Genomic DNA, 20,380 nt, shown 5'->3' on the forward strand with positions numbered 1-20,380 from the left:
ACGGGCCTCTCCGGTTACCTGCAGGTGGCAGACGGGGATCGTAAAAAAAGTAAAGAAAGACGCAGCCTCATTCGTTCAACCGGTTGTAGAATGTCGTTAAAAAATTGTTGAAATTAAAAGTGATGGCGTAAAAAGTTGTCTGGAGATAAGATGGTGTCTTCTTTGTTTCGTGAAGGACAGAGTTCTATATTATTCCATCCATTTGTAGATGGAATTATGTCATAGTAAAAATTAAGGAGAAAAAGCTATAAGGATTTATCATCTTATTTATTTCGTAACGGACAGTCTATTATATACATTAACCTTATAAAAACAGTTTTATCTCAATTTTCTAAGATTTTAAAGAATTCTTTATGTGCCTATGTATTAAACATACCTAATTATTCTACGGCAGATGGTCTACCAATTTAACAAACAAAATTATTTTAAATTGACATTCTGTGTAGGAGTTGTGGAGTGACCAGAATGTGCACACTATTTAACTCAACGATACCGATTCCTTTTCTGCAATAGGGTCAGGAATATAAAAACTATTATGACTAATTTTAACTGCCTCCATTACCATGCCGGACTGCCACGCAGAGGTCCTGGATTCGATTTCTGAGCCGGGAGAAATATTTCGATGCCCTACTTTTATTTCTCTCGTGAGTTTGGGTGTAATCTGAGGTTGTCTATCTGTGTGTCTATGGCAACCGCGATACAGGGTTTCCTTAGTGAGGGGCTATGAGTGTGCGCGTTATTATTATTATTAATACCTTCTTGTCGAATGACAGATATGCCGAATGTGAGTTCTCGTAGATGCGTTAGTTATGTGTTTTTTTATGTCCATGTGTAGAAGTTTTAAATTGGCATGTGATGGTTTATATGGAAATTCACTTTGTAAGAGTATCTGTAAGCTCCCCAAATAAAGTAAGATTAATCAGCCCGTAAATAAGAGTGAATTTTGAAGTAGCTCCTGTTGTTAGTCGTGGTATGGACCTTAAATGCGGAGGGGTGAGAATCGCATCACTCGGAAGACTTAAATATGAATGTGGGTGGCAGAGGAAGACCAAAGGAAAAATAAGTGGATTAGTGGACTATTGTGAAAAGTAATGCATACTTGACGGGAGTGAACAAGGAGTTGATGGGTGACATACTGACGAACGAGTGGAGTTTAATCAAGTTGGTCTATCAAGATATTGGATGGAATAATTCACAGCATGTTGAAATTCATTACTTAAAATACTTGCTTGATGGCCTCAGAACTTGTTACAAAGAAACAAGTTATGTGATCAACTTATGGTCTGGTTTTCTGTTTCAGTGTAGATATGTATGTATGGAGGAAGACATACTGTCCTGATCCCGTGTAACGCAATAAAAATCGGAGGGCGATGATTTCATATGGGAACTTGTAATGCTAGTTCTTTATCTTTTTGATAATATTGTTTATTCTACGCAGGACCCACAGCTGAGACAAGGTGGAATTTTTGTGTTACTTCTTAGATAGTTAAGGAAAAGAATTGTTTTTAGCTGCAAATTTGAGTGCAATGACGTAAGGTGGAATTTTCAATAAAGAAATCTGACAGTTTTGTTTATATTTAAGTGTGGCATATTTTCGTGACACTCAAGAATCTGCTCTGTATCAAGTTATACATATACCGCCCTGAAAAAAGTTTACCAAAACTCGAGATAAGCGTCCCCAACAAAATAATTGAAGCCACTTATTCTGGCAACGACACAACTTTTGTATCCCTCTGTCATGTAATGAGTAGGTTTCAGTCTTGAAGCATCAAATAAAGTTCGTATCTTGAGGGAGAATTGCGTAACTTGTATAAGAAGTTTGTGTTGGTGTAATCCTATTATCTTGCTAGCCAATTGCTCAGGTTTTGCCCGCATGTACTTCGCAATACGAGAGCGTGTTAGCTGAGTAATGTTAGTGCTTTAAATTTAGGGTTGATTTTTGAAGGCGGTTAATATTCCAATTGAACGTTCAAAACGGGCTTTTGATCTACTATTAATCAGAGTAAAGTAAAATTACTCACTACATATGACAAAGTTGCCTAGTTGCCAAAATAAGTGGCTTCAAGAACAATAGTTTAATTGCTATAAACTGCACGGGCTCTGTATAAGCCATCCCTATAATAATAGAGTTTAATTTAAATCACTCAGTTTACCGTCCGCCTTTATAAATTACTTTGGATTTTACATAAAAGAAACCTAAAATAAAATAAAATATTTCTTATCTTTCCAATCTATACACAAGGTCAATTCTTGGAAATGGTGGTTAGAAACATAGAATAAAACACTTTATTGATAACTCAAAAGTGTCACCAGCGAATGAAATTCATAGGAACGAACGTTCCTGCTCTTTTCCCAAGCGACTGAAGTCATATTCAACAGTAATTTAAAAAGGTGGTGCATTGTGAATTTCGTCATTTTCAAACAAACTAACACACCCAGCAGACTTTAGCAAGCTATAGATATGAATTTATGCGTGTAAGAAGGGTAGTCTCCTCTTGGCCGGACTAATCCTGCCTCACCTTAGCATAATTTAAATTTATTATTATTAGGGTACTGGATTTCAGGAGATTTATGTTTTCTTTCGCATTGAAACATGGGTTTCTTAAGATAAGACCCGTTAAAGGAGAAAAAGATTTTGAATATTCGCGAAGGACGGTAGACATCCCGGTAGTAAATGTATCTTTTCCTTCCGGCTCAGTGTTGCCGTTTAAACCAACTTTTACTAATTGCACGTCAAACTCTTAACAGACAATTTTTGACATCAATGCCACAGGGCTGTCTATTGCTACCCACGAGTAGTCGGAAAAGATAGCACGAAGCCTGCACAAAATCCGACATAAACACGTCCACGAGCTTGTGGTTATTGCAGTTATTTCAGTGGTAATTATTATAAATGTTACTTAAAAGTCTAATCATATTGTACGTTGAAACCAACACCGTCACCAAAAGAAATATCCAGTTTTTTTTTCAAATTTAAACTTCCTTCCAGATAATTATCATTGATAATTATTATTGCTATAACTACACCTTGATATCTTGATAACTATAAAATTAATTGGAAAAACAATTTTGTAGTTCCAATTAATTTACTTAGTCACCGCAAGCAATGTCGTGCCATGTGTATTTATATCAGAGACATATCCAAACGGGCCAAATGTAAATCTGAAAAAAAGTCACAAACCAAATCATTTTCAAAGATGTTTTCTTCGTGTTTGTTTAATTTTCTCACTGTTTGTCATTTTTACTTAAAAAATAAAGAGCCAAATTATCGGACATACCCCGCAAGATTATCAGATAATTATCAAAGATAATAAATACCCTGATAATTAAGAAACCTGTTTTAAAGGTCATTTCTCCAAAAAAAATCTTTTTTGTTTAATGACGGTGATGTGTTTGTTTGCAAAATCAAACAATTTTAGCGAACGAAAACCTTTTAATCCCCGTAGAATGGTCTGATCGAGCATATTTGACAGCTGTTCGCAATAAAATAACGACGGCTGAGAGCTAGTTGTTTGCTACAATAAATTAAGTTTGGTACAATAACCCTAACGTTAACATTATACAGGGTGCTGTAACTAAAACAGCCACCGTGCTGTTTGATTTACTACGAAAGAGTAAGCTCTCTGCGACCTGGCCACCTGCGATGCGAATAAATATCCCACAGTTTGTACGTAAAATGGCATAGCTATTGTTTTAGGTAAGTTAATATATTATTATTATGTATACAAGGATCAACAATAAGTGATACCATTGTAGGAACAATGGTGTTAACTCAGACGAAGTTGTCATCTTTCACGACTCATATAAAAAGTTCAAGCGGAATGTAACTTAACTATTCCAAGGGTTGTGCTAAAGGAGTCTTATACGATTATACTTTAGATTGTAGTTTTTCTCCTATATATATTATATTATTATTTTTATTTCCCATTGAAATGAAAAATCTTATGTTAACTTGCGTAATTGCTTTATGCGCCTTTAATGGCATACTCTATAAAAATTTATTAGACAAGACGATGTAAATTTCTTTATGTATATACCGATGGTGTACTTAAATAAATATAATAATAGTCACCCAATATATAGTTCTCACTGTTGAATACTGACAGGCCTCCTTCAACAATGAGCGAGGGCTGTAGTAGTTCCCACGCGGGCCTCACGCGTATTGGGAACTTCACACACATCATTAAATAGCTTTTGCAGACGTGTGGAGGTTTCCTCACGATGTTTAAAAAAATGCAGTGGTGCAAGCCCCGATTCGAATCCAAAACCTTCTGTTTAAGAAGCGATAGCTCAAACCATAAGGCTACCACGGCTTCTATTCTATTCACGGTATTTAAATAAATAAATTAATTAATAAACTCAGCACATGAACCCAAAATAACTTTTACTATAAAGAGCTCGCTCCAATGCTTATTAATAATCAGTCCAATTGTACACGGTTGTTTTGGTGGTACTTACATATAATGAATTTAACCATAGTACATTATTTTCATTCTAATATACACACAGACATCACAGGCCACTCCACGTGCCTTAGAGTTCTGTGAACGTAAACCGAAACATAGATTTTGTCACGTTGTTGTTCGTCACCGCTAAAGCAATTGATGACTAGAATAGCTTTAGGACTATAAATAAATAAGTGCATTAATTTTTCAAACACCTTACAACAGGACGGATTTAGAAGAAAACTAAAGAATTCCGGCCAACTTCCACTACTTCCACTAAAACAATACCAATGTATGAATTTATGTTCCATTGCTAAGTATAGGTTAATTACAACGATACGGTACCAGCCTGTTCAATACGAACCAGGATTCTATAGTTTTAAGGAACATTTTTATCATTAATTCCTCGGGTGCCCTTTCACAAATGTGATAAATAAATCTAATTACATATCTCGCTTCAATTTGATATAAAAAATATATAGACTGAAAAACTGATTAGATTTTAAGCATATTTATTATCTTCAAATGCTGCTTCCTGAATTCGTGTCTCAGCTACGTGTATACACTGATGAAATCAGTAAAGAAAACACAAAGGACTTAAAAAAAGTCGAACATATTCTTTCCAGAAAGCTGAAAGATCCGGTTATTCCCTCTAGTTCTGTTGATAGAACTGCTGGCACTTTTCTTCAAATTTATTCTGTTAACGTGAGGCTTTCGCATTTGCTATGGACACCAAAGTTCCCGTGTTCTGGAAAGACCGCCCAAAGCGTTATTATGTACACGGTTTAAGTCTGATATAAGAGTATCTCATTTGTTCGACGATATTTCGTTTATTGATCGCCTATCGATGAAGTAGCTGGATATGATTCAATACAACGAGGAATCTTACGTAAGAAACAAATCCCGTGCTTATGAAGAGGGTTTGAACCACAAATTATAAAATAATAAATCAATTTACTGGTCCTTAACCCCAAAAACCATAACGCCCGCACCTGCCAGTCAGAAGAAACAAAAGGAAACCGTACAGTACTAAGAAAAAAAAAACAATAGGTAGAGTATATAAGCCTACAAATCATCGAGGCATTTTCGCTTTTCCGGTTCGTTCAACTCGAGGCAGAAAATGCCTTTATGCCGAAACGTTGAAAAAAAAGAGACACGAGTATAAACTGAGGTGAGGCGAGGTAGAAGATACCGTAGTTTTGCTTTTATTAATTTTCGTATATCGTCAAGTTATATGTAGAAAACTTTATTGAAAGTGAAGCTGATATCAAAGCACACAGTGGCACAAGGGTTTCTTGACTTTGGAATTTTAATTTGTTTTAATACAAAATAAATGACATTTTTGCTCTAATAACTGTTTTAAATTATAAGCACCGCGGTTTTACAAAAGACCGTACCCAAAAAGTGTACATTTATTACTTTATATTAGTCTCGAAATGCCGAGGGTTTCGGATGAAAATCGAGCATAAGTCCGAGTGACTTTGAAACAACCGCGTTCTGTATTACATCGTCATTATGTACAGGCAGGGACGCAAGTTGTCTACCTGTATACAGAAGAAACACACACAACGGACATAGACAAAACATACGGCGCCACGCATCCCTAACTATTATATAATAGACATTATGGAACCTCTATATTATAATCATTCTAGAACAGCGGCCTATCTCAAAAATATCTTTTTCATCAAGTAGATGGCCTAGAAAGTACGTCGTCACGTCATTAATCAACAAAATTATTTAATCAATGGAAAACTTGATATGCATTTTTTATCATACCAACAGGTCGTGCTACATCCGGGTGGCAAGCGACACACCAGTCCATAGCAGTTGCAGTGCCACTCTGACTGTTGCTCACTGACCAGTCTCATGTACCTGTAATTTCATCAGCACCCCTTACCCTTCAAAACTGGAACGCAGTAACGCTCATACTGCTGCTTAGCGGCTGAAATAGATAAGGTGGCAGTATTTCCCTGGACGAACTCTTTCACAAGGAGCTCTAATGCTACAAATTGTGAAGTTTAGTACATCGAGCTGTGTAAGTAAAAGTCGAAAATGAGTCATTTTAATTTTGACTACTATTCTTGAAAAGCAACTATTTCTTTTCTATGACATTTCGCATATGCTTTAGTACAAAAACTTTTCTTTCCTTTTGACGAGGTAGGCATATTTCTGATAAATAGATATTCTTCTTCTAAAATCGATTCGTAGTAAGTCATGTTCTAAGCAGGTAAAACGTTTTTATAGTCGGACTTACTTAGTAAACCTGTCTCCTACAGATAAGGGAAATTTTATCACCGATTTCTACGATCCTTCGTTTCCTCCATTCTCATCGTTCAAATAAATACATTCGCAAACATCATGTGACTACATTTTCATAAAGAAATTAATGTATATACTTAAAATAATGTACTTATACGTAAAAGACGTACATAATTTATTTAATGAAACATCGTAAACTTTTGTACTACATAGTACAAGAACCACAATGACTCACCCCAACGTAGGGATGTTACTATACCAATCTAACCAGACCTATTACCACACACCATACCCTTTGTCACCTTTAAAATTTCCGTACAAATCAACACGAAGTCAAAGCTCATTCAAAATATGTTCAAGCGCTACGCAGGTAGACAAACTTCATAAAAAATGCACAGGTAGTGCGTGACAGAGATACGAGATAATTCTGTCACGTTCTTGTACATTAGACTTGAATGTCTTTGTTCTTTCTAGGAAGTTTGTCTAGTTTTTTGGTTTATCGTAATCTGAGTTTAAACACGGGTTATCAGTAAGTTTTCGGGGAATTTCTAAGACATTAATGGTCACGTTGGTGGTAAGAAGGTAGTTGAATCTGTTGGACTCACCTATTAATCCGATCTCGTCACTGGAATCCAAATCCCCACAAAAGATCACGATGCGTTGTTACGTAACACAATCGCAGATAAAAGGGGTGACAAATTTATTAGAGTTAATAAAAATATTTATAAGTATGAAGAATCGGTACATTTCTTTGTAACGAGACGAAACCGTGACAAGCCGGAATTAACTTGATTTATCTATAGAACAGTCTATTTATTATAACACAAATAAATGTATAAGGCAATCAAACTTATAACGTAGTCTCGAACTTGGGAATTGTCTGTACCAGGAGCGCCAGAGCAATTAAAATCATTCCAAAGTTAGTTTTGGGAACCATCCGCTCACCCAGCTTCTACCGTAACCATCGAGATCGTCAAATTATAACTATCAATGGGCCTTTTTAAAGTAGTAAAGAAAGATCTTGGTGAAATTACTGGCATATGGGACTTGTCAACTTATGTCTTAGGCTGACGGTTACTACCATAACTGGTTCGTCCGGTCACTTGGTATCAAAAAATCTATTACACAGTCTAATTTCACTACATTTTAGCGATCAAAAAATCCTAGTGCCTATGTTCGATAGTGGTTTTTTTATTTCTGACAAGAAATGATGGTTTACGGGCTTTTACCTAGATATGACACATCATCAATAAAAGTGCACTGAATCAAGAACTGATTTTTTTAAATATGTAACAGGCAGACAACTGCACTCGACCTGAGGTTAAATGGAAAATGGAATCCAAACTGTGAAGCAACCAGGGGAAGTGTTGACATAACTACCGCCGTAGCCACCCCCACCCTGCATGCCATTTGAAGGATGCCATTTATATCTTAAAAAATTTTTTTTTATAAACCCTGTATCGCGGGTGTCATGAATACACACATAGACAATATATAACAAATTACACCCAAACTCACGGGAGCAATAAATGTAGGCCATACAAATATTTCTCCCAGCCCGGGAATCAAACCCTGGACCTCTGCGTGGCAAACCAGCATGGTAACATTCTGTCACAGATAAATCTAATTTAACAAAAAAAAAACATTTATCATCTTCTTACTTTACAGGTACAGACGATTCTTCGTACTTAATTCTAGATCTTTAAATTCCAAATCTTTAAAATATAATCGCAATGAAATCCGACTTATTATAGGGCAAGAAACTGAGAAGCGATCTCTACGGTCCAGTGTCCCTTTTAAAATAAGTAAAGGTCAGACGAATGACAATATTTTTCAAAGCGTCAAAGATATTGAGGTTAAAATTTATTTTATACTATTTGGGACACAATTACAGTGATTTAAACAAAGCACCTACACACAAACTCAACTCACTCACACACAGCATTCACCCACAGACGCGTCCTGCCCACACGCACAACACACACACGTATTTAAATCTTACGTATTTTCTCAATTCCTACAGATTCTTATTTAATTTTTTTTACTTACTGGCATTCAAAAATGTAACAGCCTCCTAGCCTCAATACCAGATACTGTAAAATCATTTAATCTAAGATGTTTCTAAGAAGATCTAGTAAAAAAAGATGTTTTACGTCAAATCATTGCGGGCAAACTGGACGGCATACCATTGTAATTATATTTCACAGAATTAGTAAGCCTTACTAAAATGTCTACACTAAACATCGACGACCCCGGTGGCCCAAACGGTTTCCTCCGAACGAGGAGGAGGTCTCAGGTTCGATTTCTGGTAGAACCAATTTTAGAAATAAACTTTCCTAAATTAGTTCTAGTTGGGGTGATCTGGATTGTGCCCCGGATAAAACTCTGTTGCTCTACTACACATACTACAAAGAATTCTTTAGTTAGACCAGGTAAAAAAATCATCTTTAATGTATATGTCTTAAATAAGGGTGCAAGAAATAATTTTAATATTTTATGTAACACTTTTGAACCTGATCTGAAGGTTCACAACCCTCGGAAAACGTGTGAAGTCCCTGACCCGCATTGAACTAGCGTGGTGGACTGTAGTGTCAACCTTCGCCTGAAAGGAGACCTGTTCCCGGCAGTATGACGTACAAAAAATGTTGATCATGAAATAAGTTAATGAAACAATTTTGAAGCTTATCTTTTCACAAGCTTCTTCATTCTTTCTGCATTCGCATGTAACAAAAAAAATACAATGGTAAAAAGACCACTAAAATCTAAGCAATATTGGAACTAAATAATAGCCTTCAAGAAATGATGTAGGAATACAAGGTAATGTGGAATCTTCCCCTTTGTTTGGAGATTCATTAGTGACCCTCGGTGGGTGGTCCGGAGCATAACCACGGGTTATACAAAATCCTTCACGCGGGATACGCCTTCGGAAAATTACAATAAAACATTGGAAATTGTTTTTTTTTTCGGATTTAATTCACGTATAGGTATTTGTTTTTACAAACAAACCAACGTTTCGGCCTGTTTGCCGATTCCATGGTCACGTCGGACTGAGTCAGAGTTTGAAAAGAAATAAGTTTCATTTCATACAATGAAGTTCATGTTCTTAATCAAAGATTATGTTAGAAATTAAACTAGTTTTTTGAACCTAAATCGCGTATGCTTGTTTTTTTAATCAAACTAACGTTTAGAGACCTTTACAAGGGATGATACTGCCATTCTCCGTCCGAAAATTACTGTCAAATAAGTAATACTCGGCAAATTAAAGGGCGCATGATGCGAATGAAGCTTCATACTTAACACTGTATTTTGATTTAGTCAAGTTTTACTTACTTGACAGTAATTGTTTTGGACGAATGTCGCACGGAGAACGTGAGTAGATTCCCAGGTCCCGATCAGCCGTGACCATTACGTAACAACCGCGAAAACCTAAAAACTCGAAACAGATATTACGTTTTCAATACACCCATGGTACACCTATCAAACAGTCAAGGCAAAAAACAAAAAATATAAAATCGGCGAACATTTGCTAGTATCTATTCCTATGATTTATTCGTTCAATCAACTCTTCAATTTGTCTAGCCTCTATAAATACACCGTAATTATACATCTTTTCAAATTTGTTGCTTTTTAAACGACATCAAAAAGGAGGTTCTCAATTTAGACTACGTGATAATTTAATAATCTAAATTAATTGAAGCTCAATGGTGGACCGTGCCAAGTTTCGAAACCGCAAGCTTATGTCAACAAGTCGCATGCACTTACATGGCTATCACTTGAACAGTTCTACTTATCAACCAACTATACATCTAAATCCATATACTAAGTGATAAACAGAGAGGTCAACGCACTGCCTCCCCTGCCGTGCCTCTCAGCGGTGTGGTGTATTGACCGCTTGAACTACTGCAATGTCCGATTTACTAATTAATGGAAACATTTCAGTTTATACTTGTAGGTAAATATTAGATTAAGTGATCGTCGCCTCTGCGTTAATGGAATTCGTAGAATGGTATCGTGTTACTATGAGAATTGAATTACAAAGCCGTTGCTGATTCACTACATCACTTCATAATTTTAAACCCAAAGAACGTTCCAGATAGAAAGACATATGTAGATCATAGGTACATATTATTATCAGATTATCACGCACCCAATAAAGTAGCCAGAACTGAATAGACGACCTCGGTGGTCGAACTGGTTCGATTCCCGGTAGATCCAAATTGGAAAATAAACTTTTCTAAATTGTTTTTGGACTTGGGTTTATGGGAACTGCCTTAGAGTAAACACCGTTGCTCTGGTACTCACACAATACAGGGAATTTCCTTAGAAACAAGGTAATTGGTGTGGTTGTGTAGCATATTAAAAAAAAAGACTTGAGTACTTCCACTACATATGTACTTTTCATTCCAATGCATCGACTGCGGTCAAACCATAGGTATATTAAGTGAGAGAAAAACGGGTCTTCTTAACATGGTATTGGTCTGTTTGAATACAATTTCTAGCATAAGGACCTCCGCTGCCAAGGTGCTGAGTGCCCAATTTATGGTAGAAACGGAACCATTGGAAATTGATATATGACTCCGGAGAAAGCCGAATTTAAAGTCCCTAAAAGCATCATACAGTTCAAGGCAAACGGATCAGTTGTAATTTCCATGGTTAGAGGCCATTTTATATCCGTTTCGGTAGCAGTAGCTCATGACCCTAGGCCGCTATCTCCAATAATCAAGAATAATCTAGCAAAAAAAATGGCGTGTTTTCTTGGAACAACGACGTCTAAAGTTGTCTACGATACGCGTGTCTGTAATAATGCCTAATGTCTAGTTTCATCAATAATGGTTAATAATGGTTCCTAGAAAATAAAGCCATATTTTACCTCACATTTTATATACATAATTTCTTGTAGGATGTAGCCGTCACGAAACATTTCTCTTGTTTCATTGAAAGTAAATGAATACCTGGAACTGCGAATACGGTGGAAAGGTCGACCTTGTAAAAAAGAGAAGTTGCAGGCCTATGGGCCGGAAACCCATTATCTATGTTTCAATTTCTAAAGTAAAGAGAATGTCTAACTAAAAATCTGTTTGACATTTTCAGAATTAAGTTTCGAATTTTTCAAGTTCAGGCCTCAGAATTTAGAAAATTATGAACCCTGACTTTGAAGAAGTTTTGAAGCCAAACGCTCAAAAGTCAACAGAATAAACAAATTATGAATGATGCGAGTGAAGCAAAAGAGCTAATCTTTAACTACCTAGTGGGTGAGTACGAGTATAAAGGAATTGTTCCCTGTCACAAGGTAATAACCATTTTCTTATGAAAAAACTCGTGCCGAATAATAGTTAAAAAAAAGTGTTTGTTGTGGTATACATATCAGATTTTGTAAATCCCGACTGTAAGTCGGGATTCAAAGCACAACAAGCACTTTTGTAAGTTATAGTTTTCGTTATATAGTTATACGCCATAATATATGCCTTTTTAACACTCCGGACACTCCATACAACGGTCGAAAATTATTTACCTACTACTACTACATACAGCAAGGCGCTATTTGCACACGCGCGAATATGTGCGTGAAGTGGCAGGGTTACCCATCACTTGCTCGTACTATTACGTTACGTGGTCAGAGCGGCAACAAAGCGAAAAATCTAACGCGAATCTGTTATCTATAATTCTATTATAGAATCCTAATAATTATACATTACGTATTTACATATATATATAATATTATATTTTTTATTAATTCACTAACTAGAATAATATTGAAGATTTGTTTAAAAAATATATTATTTTGGACAGGTACCTTTAACCAAGGTTAACCAAAGTATTTGAAATTGTGTGTCCAACTTTATCATTACCTAGTTAATAATTAGATATATTTACTACGTAATATTTATCGGCAATACAAAATTGAAAATTCTAGAACCCTTGTCTAGCTTACGAAATTATGGCGTCTTATTATATTGATATAATAAATCTGTTATATATATTACTCTGCACTAAAGAAAACAATAACTTAAAGAGTCTCAGACATTTTTTATTTACTTCGTTTCATATTTCAAAAAACGACAGAAACTCATATCTTTATCTTGTTTAGATGATTATAAACAGACGTACACAGCACAATTCACGACCACTATAAATAGTAACGTAAAATGATGTTATATATTAACGTACAAATTTCGTAATGAATAAATGAAAACTATATTCAAACATCAAAGCCGTCTTAGCGCGAAAACGGCTCGCCGACAGCCTTATACTCGTTCAGTCAATGTGACCGTCAATGTGCGGGGCGTGGTGCGGTATCTAAAGGCAAAGGGCGGAGAGTGTCCGTTCTCATTACTTATTTAATCTCTGCCCTTGTGTAATTTCGATGTGTACTATGGCTATATTATGTATCTAGTGATAGCCTGTGTGGAAAAATACTGAATCTCGAAATACAAATTTTGCTTAGTTTGTAATTCGGGAGGTTCAAATATTTTAGATAATTAACATGTACAAAGATCGATGAAACACATAGAAAAATTCCTTTGACCCGACTACAGTCGAACCAGTACCTGTTGCTACAACGTGGCTACATATCATGGTAGTAAAAAGATCATGATATTTAATAAAAATAAATTGATAAAATACTTTGATATAATGTACTGCTCGTCTTTATAGTATGTATATCTCAATGTGTTGTGAGTGTTATTTTTATATTGTATATTATAGTAATTCTCTTTTCTTAGCATTTTAACAAGTTTTAACTACATTTACGGATCGCAATCAAGGTATAGTGTGTATCTATGTTAAGGGTGTGTTGTGATAAGAGCATATTTCATCTTCCCTCTGCATGCACATTCTGACAATTCGGTATGTATTTAAAATTACAGCGTTTATCATTACTCAATATATACGAACCCATGCCATCTATCTGTCTGGCATATTGTGCAGTATTTCTTATGAATTTTTTATATTTCAATCAGAGATGGGCATGCGGCAGGGTTTAAACCCGGCACTTTGTTAACGCTTTGATTGCTTTCTGATCTAGACGATTCGATTTGCCTTTCTATTGAATCGAATCGCTTGAAAAGCGCATTAACATAAATCGATACAAAAAATTGTTAGAGCTCATGCACTTGAATCGATATTAATAAAATATCGAATTGTAATGTGCATCCTTGCTAGTGAGAATCTACAGGATTGGTAGGTGAGTACTGTGCGGGGTTGCCTTTTTCGTGCAAAAAGTCTTTTTACATCGAAATTTGTAAAAAGTTTGGAATTTTGTCTACTTCGGTATTGGCTGTTTCCGCCCACGATTTTGGGCAGAAATGTGTAAAACCCCGGTTAAATGGCGGGCGGGTTGATTGGATTTTAATCCACTGCCTATCTCTGATTTCAACTGACATCGACTACTCAATTAAACACTACTCATTCATAGAGCAGACTTCCCTGGGAATCACAAGAACAACACTGATTTACACAAACAAACTTCTTTATCTTTTAATGTAAATACAAATAATTGCTACATAGCATCATGCCTGTCTTTCACTGGGGTAAGCAGAGATCGTGAACCTACATCTCATCTCGTATCTTATATATCAAATCAGGTATCGGTATCAAATAGGACCTTTGGACCTGTGAATGTCATTGCTAACAAATATTTAATTTCATTTCAATATGAATGTACAGTAATATTTAATTTTCAAGCTATATTACAGTATATAACCATTTCCTGGTCTATCCTACGGGGAATACTATAAATCAGACTCAAGCAACCATCTTGAGAACTAATTCTGTCAAGTATTTCAGGTTTAGCTTGTAATGCACTTAGGGTTTATGCAACTTTATCTTGACCAGTTACAACAGTTCATAGTGAATTTAATCGTTGTGACAGTAACAGTTAAGGACATTATCTAATCGGTCAGATAATATCTAAGAATGAAATCTACATTTGAACTGAACGAAATGTAACTACTGACTATGGTTTGTTGAAACGATTAGATGTCACCAACAATTACTATACTCTTCCAAATAAAAAAGAAACATATAAAACTGAAATCGTAAAACATAATTACAGGCATTCACAGAAAAAAATTCAAATGTTTTACAAGAACTACTAAATAAAAACTTGTTAAAACCAAACTAATAGATTCCGAAGGCTGATTTTAGTTGCAATCAGTTCTGCTACTACAGACATCAAAAACAAAGAAATGTGTGAAGGCAAACCCTTGACCGTTTTTATATGTATATATTCCGACGACCTCTGAAGGTGGCTCAGCGGTTTGCACTGCGGGTGCTGGGAGAGGAAGTTCTAGATTCGATTCCCGATAGGACTAATTTGGGAAATGTACTTTTCTAGATAGGTTCTGGTAGAGGTGTTCTGGGAAGTGCCAAAAAGAGAATTCCGTTGCACCGGTACTTATAGAAAAGGGCATTCCCTAATTTGATAAACCAAATTAGAATACAGATAATAGTGGTGCACATATGTATAAGAAACATAACTTAAACGTAAACAAAAAACAATGTCCCATATTGTACGTTTGCATTATTTGCTTTATGCATACAACGCGACCCAGTTACATTAACAACAGTAGGTCAATGATGCTGCATTGTAATTATTGTAAATACTTGTCATGATTACGTATTCTTATTAATTACTGTTTGCACAAAGAGTTCGTTAACATTATAAATTATCACTTACAATTTTTACAGCCGGTGTATTTTTTTATAATTTCGATTATACAAACTTTTTATAACACTCATGGTGTAAGAAGGTCATATCTGCAAAATGACAACTTTTCAGAAAAGGCTTAAAGATTGTAAGAATTAAATGAACCATTAACTTTTTATGTTTAAATAGTAGAGTTAAAAATGTCACATACAGTTCGTGTTATTTTTATGATTATCATGTGATTGAAGCACTTTTGACGTACGATTACATGTGGATTTATTATACCAGTGGTACCATTTTAAGTTGCAGTACAGATCCTTATGAAAGAGTTCGTCCAGGGAAGTAATGCAACCATATCTATTTCTACCGCCAAGTAGTAATATGAGCAGTACTGCGTTCCAAGTTTGAAGGGAAATAGTGCTCGGGAAATTACAGGTATATTGGACTTGTCAACTTATGCCTCAGGGTGACGCCGCACAGTGGTAGTGCCCCTCAGATCTTTGCGGTGAAACTCTAAGTGGCACTGCAACTGTTATGGACGACCCACGACTTATGACTAGACATCATAAAAAAAACCTAGGATACGATTGTACACCTTACCTTATGAATGCATTTAGTAGCGATAGTGACAAAAAAAAAATTTTAGTCTCAATGTTACGGTAATTAACCACACAAAGTACAAATTACCTATAAATTATGGATTGTGACGTAATGCTCGTAAACAATTACAAGGTCTGACTTCCGCCATTTGTCCCTTGCTAAGTGTGCTCTTGTAATTGTAAAGTTTTCCGGAAAAATAATGATCTAGGTTTTTATTAGTCTTCAACTATATGTACAAAGGCTGCAACAAGGAATCCGGTTTTAACAGCTTTTTTTTTTCAAACATAGTTTTATTTTGCTCTAACACCCTGTGAGTTGGAAAGTAATTGGTTCAGCATCACCAACCCATCACTTCTAATGAAATGTTTTTTAGTACACCACACTGACACTTCTAAATCAACAAAACTTCACACTTGTGGATTCTTCTTCGACGTGCGTGTTCATCAATGTTTTCCTTCTCAGTTAGTAAGAGGTTGTTGACCATTAGACATTCACAAATCCGTACCCCTGATATAATAAAGTCACATGTGATCATACGTGAAAACTGTTTTTATCGTACCAAAGTCATAAAAATAATACAAACTACATGAACAATGTCATGAATATATAATATTTCAAACTCTATCTTCTGTCTTACAGTCGTATTCCAGAACTCTACTCAATACTGAAGTCAGGATATGAGTATTGCAGTGAGCACTGAAAATCATACTCAAGTCCTTGCCATTAGAGTCGTATTTCCAGTGCTTCAAATAATACTCAAGTCTGCTCAAATCCTGACTTGAGCGTTGAGTAGAGTTCTGGAATACGACGCATAGACTAATTTCGTTCGTAGAATATTTCGATAACTCCTACTTAAGTTGCTGTAAGTCAAAATACCATTTTTTGCTTATTAACTTAAATAATATATCCTTTTTATATACAAGTTCCATATTTGAAAGTAATGAAATCACTTAGTGTTGTTTACGGTCAAACATGGAAACTATAATTTATTAACTACCTTAGTGGCCGAACTTTTACCATGCTGATCTGCCACGCAGAGGTTCGATTCCCGGGCCGAGAGAAATATTTATAGGGCCTACATTTACTTCTCTCATAACTTTGGGTGTAATTTGTGGTTGTCTAGGTGTTTGTCTATGGAACCCGCGATACAGGGATTCCCTAGTGCGGGGTTAAGAGTGTGTACGTCATTATTATTATAATTATTATATAATATACGTAAAAAAAATATATAATTAAGTTAATAAGCAAAAAAAAAAATTTTAACTCACAACAACTTACGTGTGAGGTATCGATTTAAATCTCTCTCCTGAAAAGTTGTCATTTTGCAGATGTGGCCTTTTTACATCGTGGGTGCAAAATGTAATATTTTTTTGTAATACCAAGTAACAGAACGAACTAGTATGCCTACTGGTAAGTAACACAGCCGTTCATAACCTTGCTGTGCCGGTCAGAGCTTTAAATCGCAAAGATTCATAATGGGCACTATAATAAGAGGGACATAAGTTGTCGAATCCCATGTGCCTATAATTAGTACCATAGACAAAGTCATAGATAAAGACTTCTTTCTCAATCGGGAAGTATTCTATCTCCTTTTTTGCTTCCTACCTAACACCGCTCGAAATAACTGGTTGATATTAAAAATAAATGCTAAACCGAAATCGGGATTTCTAATTTAAAATTTTAAAATAGGTAAGCATCTAGCCAGACGAGCACAGTGGTAACTCACAGCCGACAGTCGCGGACAAATAAAGAATTATTTATAATATGATATTAAAAAAACTGTTGCGACGTGACGTCCGCCAAGCCTCCGGTTAGATAACGTGAACGTGAATTATTATTACATCACGTCCTACCCAAAAAGATTGAAACATGTGTGCTTTAAAACACGGTAATTCTGTAAAAAAAAGGTGACATGGGATATAGGACCCTTGCTTTTGTAACATATTAACTTGATTGTGTATATTGTTTTTAAAATATGAAACCAATAATAGACACAACGATTTAATAATCAAACACTTAAGTTATAAGCAGAATATATATACCTCTAAACTTCAAAGATGTGATACAGATAGTGAATAATACTGGAGGTATTATTCACTATTTGAAGTGCTGAAATTATTGTATTGTATTTCGTTTTCATTTCCCGAGTAAATTTCACCACGGTAGTGTGTTTAGAAGAAAAAAAATGTAATGTAAGTAACAACATATCTATTTTGTTTTGATTTTTCATCTTTTACGTTTAATCATTCCGGGGTTTTAGCAGGAGGTATAATTAAAGTGACCATACGACCCGGTTTGAGCGGGACAATCCCGTTTTTAAGCTGTCCCGCTGCCTCTAAAATACTTAAAAATGTTCCGCTTTGACAAAACAGGAGACGCGTGATAATAAATTTAAAAAAATTGCGTTAAAGCGAAAAATATATATAGGGGTCCCATAGAGACTACACAAGATTAATTATTTTTTTAAATGTTTGATTAAACATTTTCAGTACTTTTTAATTTTTTTTATTAATGATTTTTAAACATTTTATAACTATCATGAACATGTGTCCCGTATTTTTTTACTTAGTACGTTTAATCATTAAGGGGTTTTAGAGGGCGGTATAATCCACTCAGTGTATTTACTTTAAGTTTAAGCAAACATACTTTGCCTATACGGTTATTATTGAGAAATAATAATACCTTATACCTTAATTCGGGTAATAAAATTATAATATCCTTTGTACGTTCCGGAAACGTGGGAGTTTAAAATAAAACTTGTTAGTATGAATGATACACGAACAAGGCATAAAAATGGTTTAATGCCACCTCTTATACCAGCGATAAAACATTGGCCTCTTCGAAATTGAGACATTTTATTATTAGAAATACGATTTTGACAGTCGTAAACGGACGTCGAACCGTAGTTATTATATCTTTTTACGAGGAATATCAGCCTGAAAGAATAGATGGAAAATTTATAATTACGATCGTGAAATAAAATTGTTGTACTTTATAACCTCATTTCAAAAGACGAGTCTTAAATTATTGCTGAAATATAATCCTTTAAATTGCTTAAAGAGTAACTTTCTATCGAATAATCTTAAGATGTAATGATACTAAACGAAAATTATTATTTCCTTTCGCCAAATATTGTATTTAAAAAGTATTCTAGTTAAGAACTTATTTCAAAAACCAAAACGAATATGTGTTACATTCTATTTATAATATTGTTAAATATAAATAATTGAGATTTAGATGTCAGCGCAAAAGTTGTCTAACTCACGTTTATTTTGATTTCTACAATATTACTTTAAATATATTTGGATGTTATTGAAACGTATAAAAAAAAATTATACATTGGTCATATATGATTAGTGTAACCGCCTCCGTGGCCGAACGGTTACCATACTCTGCCACGCTGAGGTCTTGGGTTTGATTCCCGGGATAGGATAAATATTTGTCTGTCCTTATTCCTCTCGAGACGGTGTAATTTGTGGTTGTCTATATGTGTGTCCATAGCAACCGCGATACAGGGTTTTCCTAGTGCTCCTTGTGAAAAAGTTCGTTCAGGGAAGTACTGCCACCTTACCTTACTATTTCTGCCGCCGAGCAGTAATGTCAGCATTACTGTGTTCCGGTTTTGAAGGGTAAGGGTGCTGGTAAAATTACAGGCACTTGGGACTTGTTAACTTATGTCTCAGGGTGACGGGCGCAGTGGTAGTGCCCCTCAGAACTTTGCGATTTAAAGCCATGAGTGGCATTGCAACTGTTATGGACAGGCGTGTAGCTTACCATCAGGCGCACGACTTGTTCGTCCCATCACTTGAAATAATGATAATAAAGTTACTTATTTTGTTTATTTACTATAATATCAAATTAATTTAGTTAATTTTAAATCTTCTGTACGTATTTCATGGGGTTACACCACTTTTGCAATGATAGCCTCAATTATCATACACAAAATAAAAGCTACTATTGTAATTAGTCTAAAAAAAGTGCAGTGTCATGGCCAAACTGTACCATTTCTGAATCGTGCATAGCACGCATAAAGTAATTTCCACACTTCGTTATAAAACTGACGCAATGTATTTAGCAATATTTATTCACGTACGCAAAGTTTAATGATTTCAAATTAAAAAATAATGAAATGTTTTTGTCCAGTAGAAGTTATGACTTGTACCATTATCTTCCGTTTTCCGTGTTGAATGCGCGCCAATGTCATTGCCGTTCTCTTACGCAAGGTTGCTACTGAGCGTGCGCACAACTCACCACACAAATTTTCCCCAATACTTCTTATAAATGCAAAGAAACAAGACTCATGCCTTATGCGGTTCTGGGTATTACAGACCAACACTCAGGTAATACCTATTAACAATTCAATAACAATGAAATTAGTGTGCGACTTAAATGGTGAAGTGTACGGTAATTCGAAAGTAGAATGGAA

General features: G+C 35.3%; 1 protein-coding gene across 2 annotated transcripts in view; it reads right to left on the bottom strand.

Moving 5' to 3' along the window:
• The window catches only part of LOC113238270 (brain tumor protein), a 910,751-nt gene that overhangs the window by 219,313 nt on the left and 671,058 nt on the right, over window positions 1–20,380 (bottom strand). The gene's annotated exons all lie outside the window — the stretch shown is intronic.

This window comes from Hyposmocoma kahamanoa, unplaced genomic scaffold, assembly GCF_003589595.1.
Source record: "Hyposmocoma kahamanoa isolate Upper Pololo Valley unplaced genomic scaffold, ASM358959v1 103, whole genome shotgun sequence".
Classification (NCBI taxonomy): Eukaryota; Metazoa; Arthropoda; class Insecta; order Lepidoptera; family Cosmopterigidae; genus Hyposmocoma; species Hyposmocoma kahamanoa.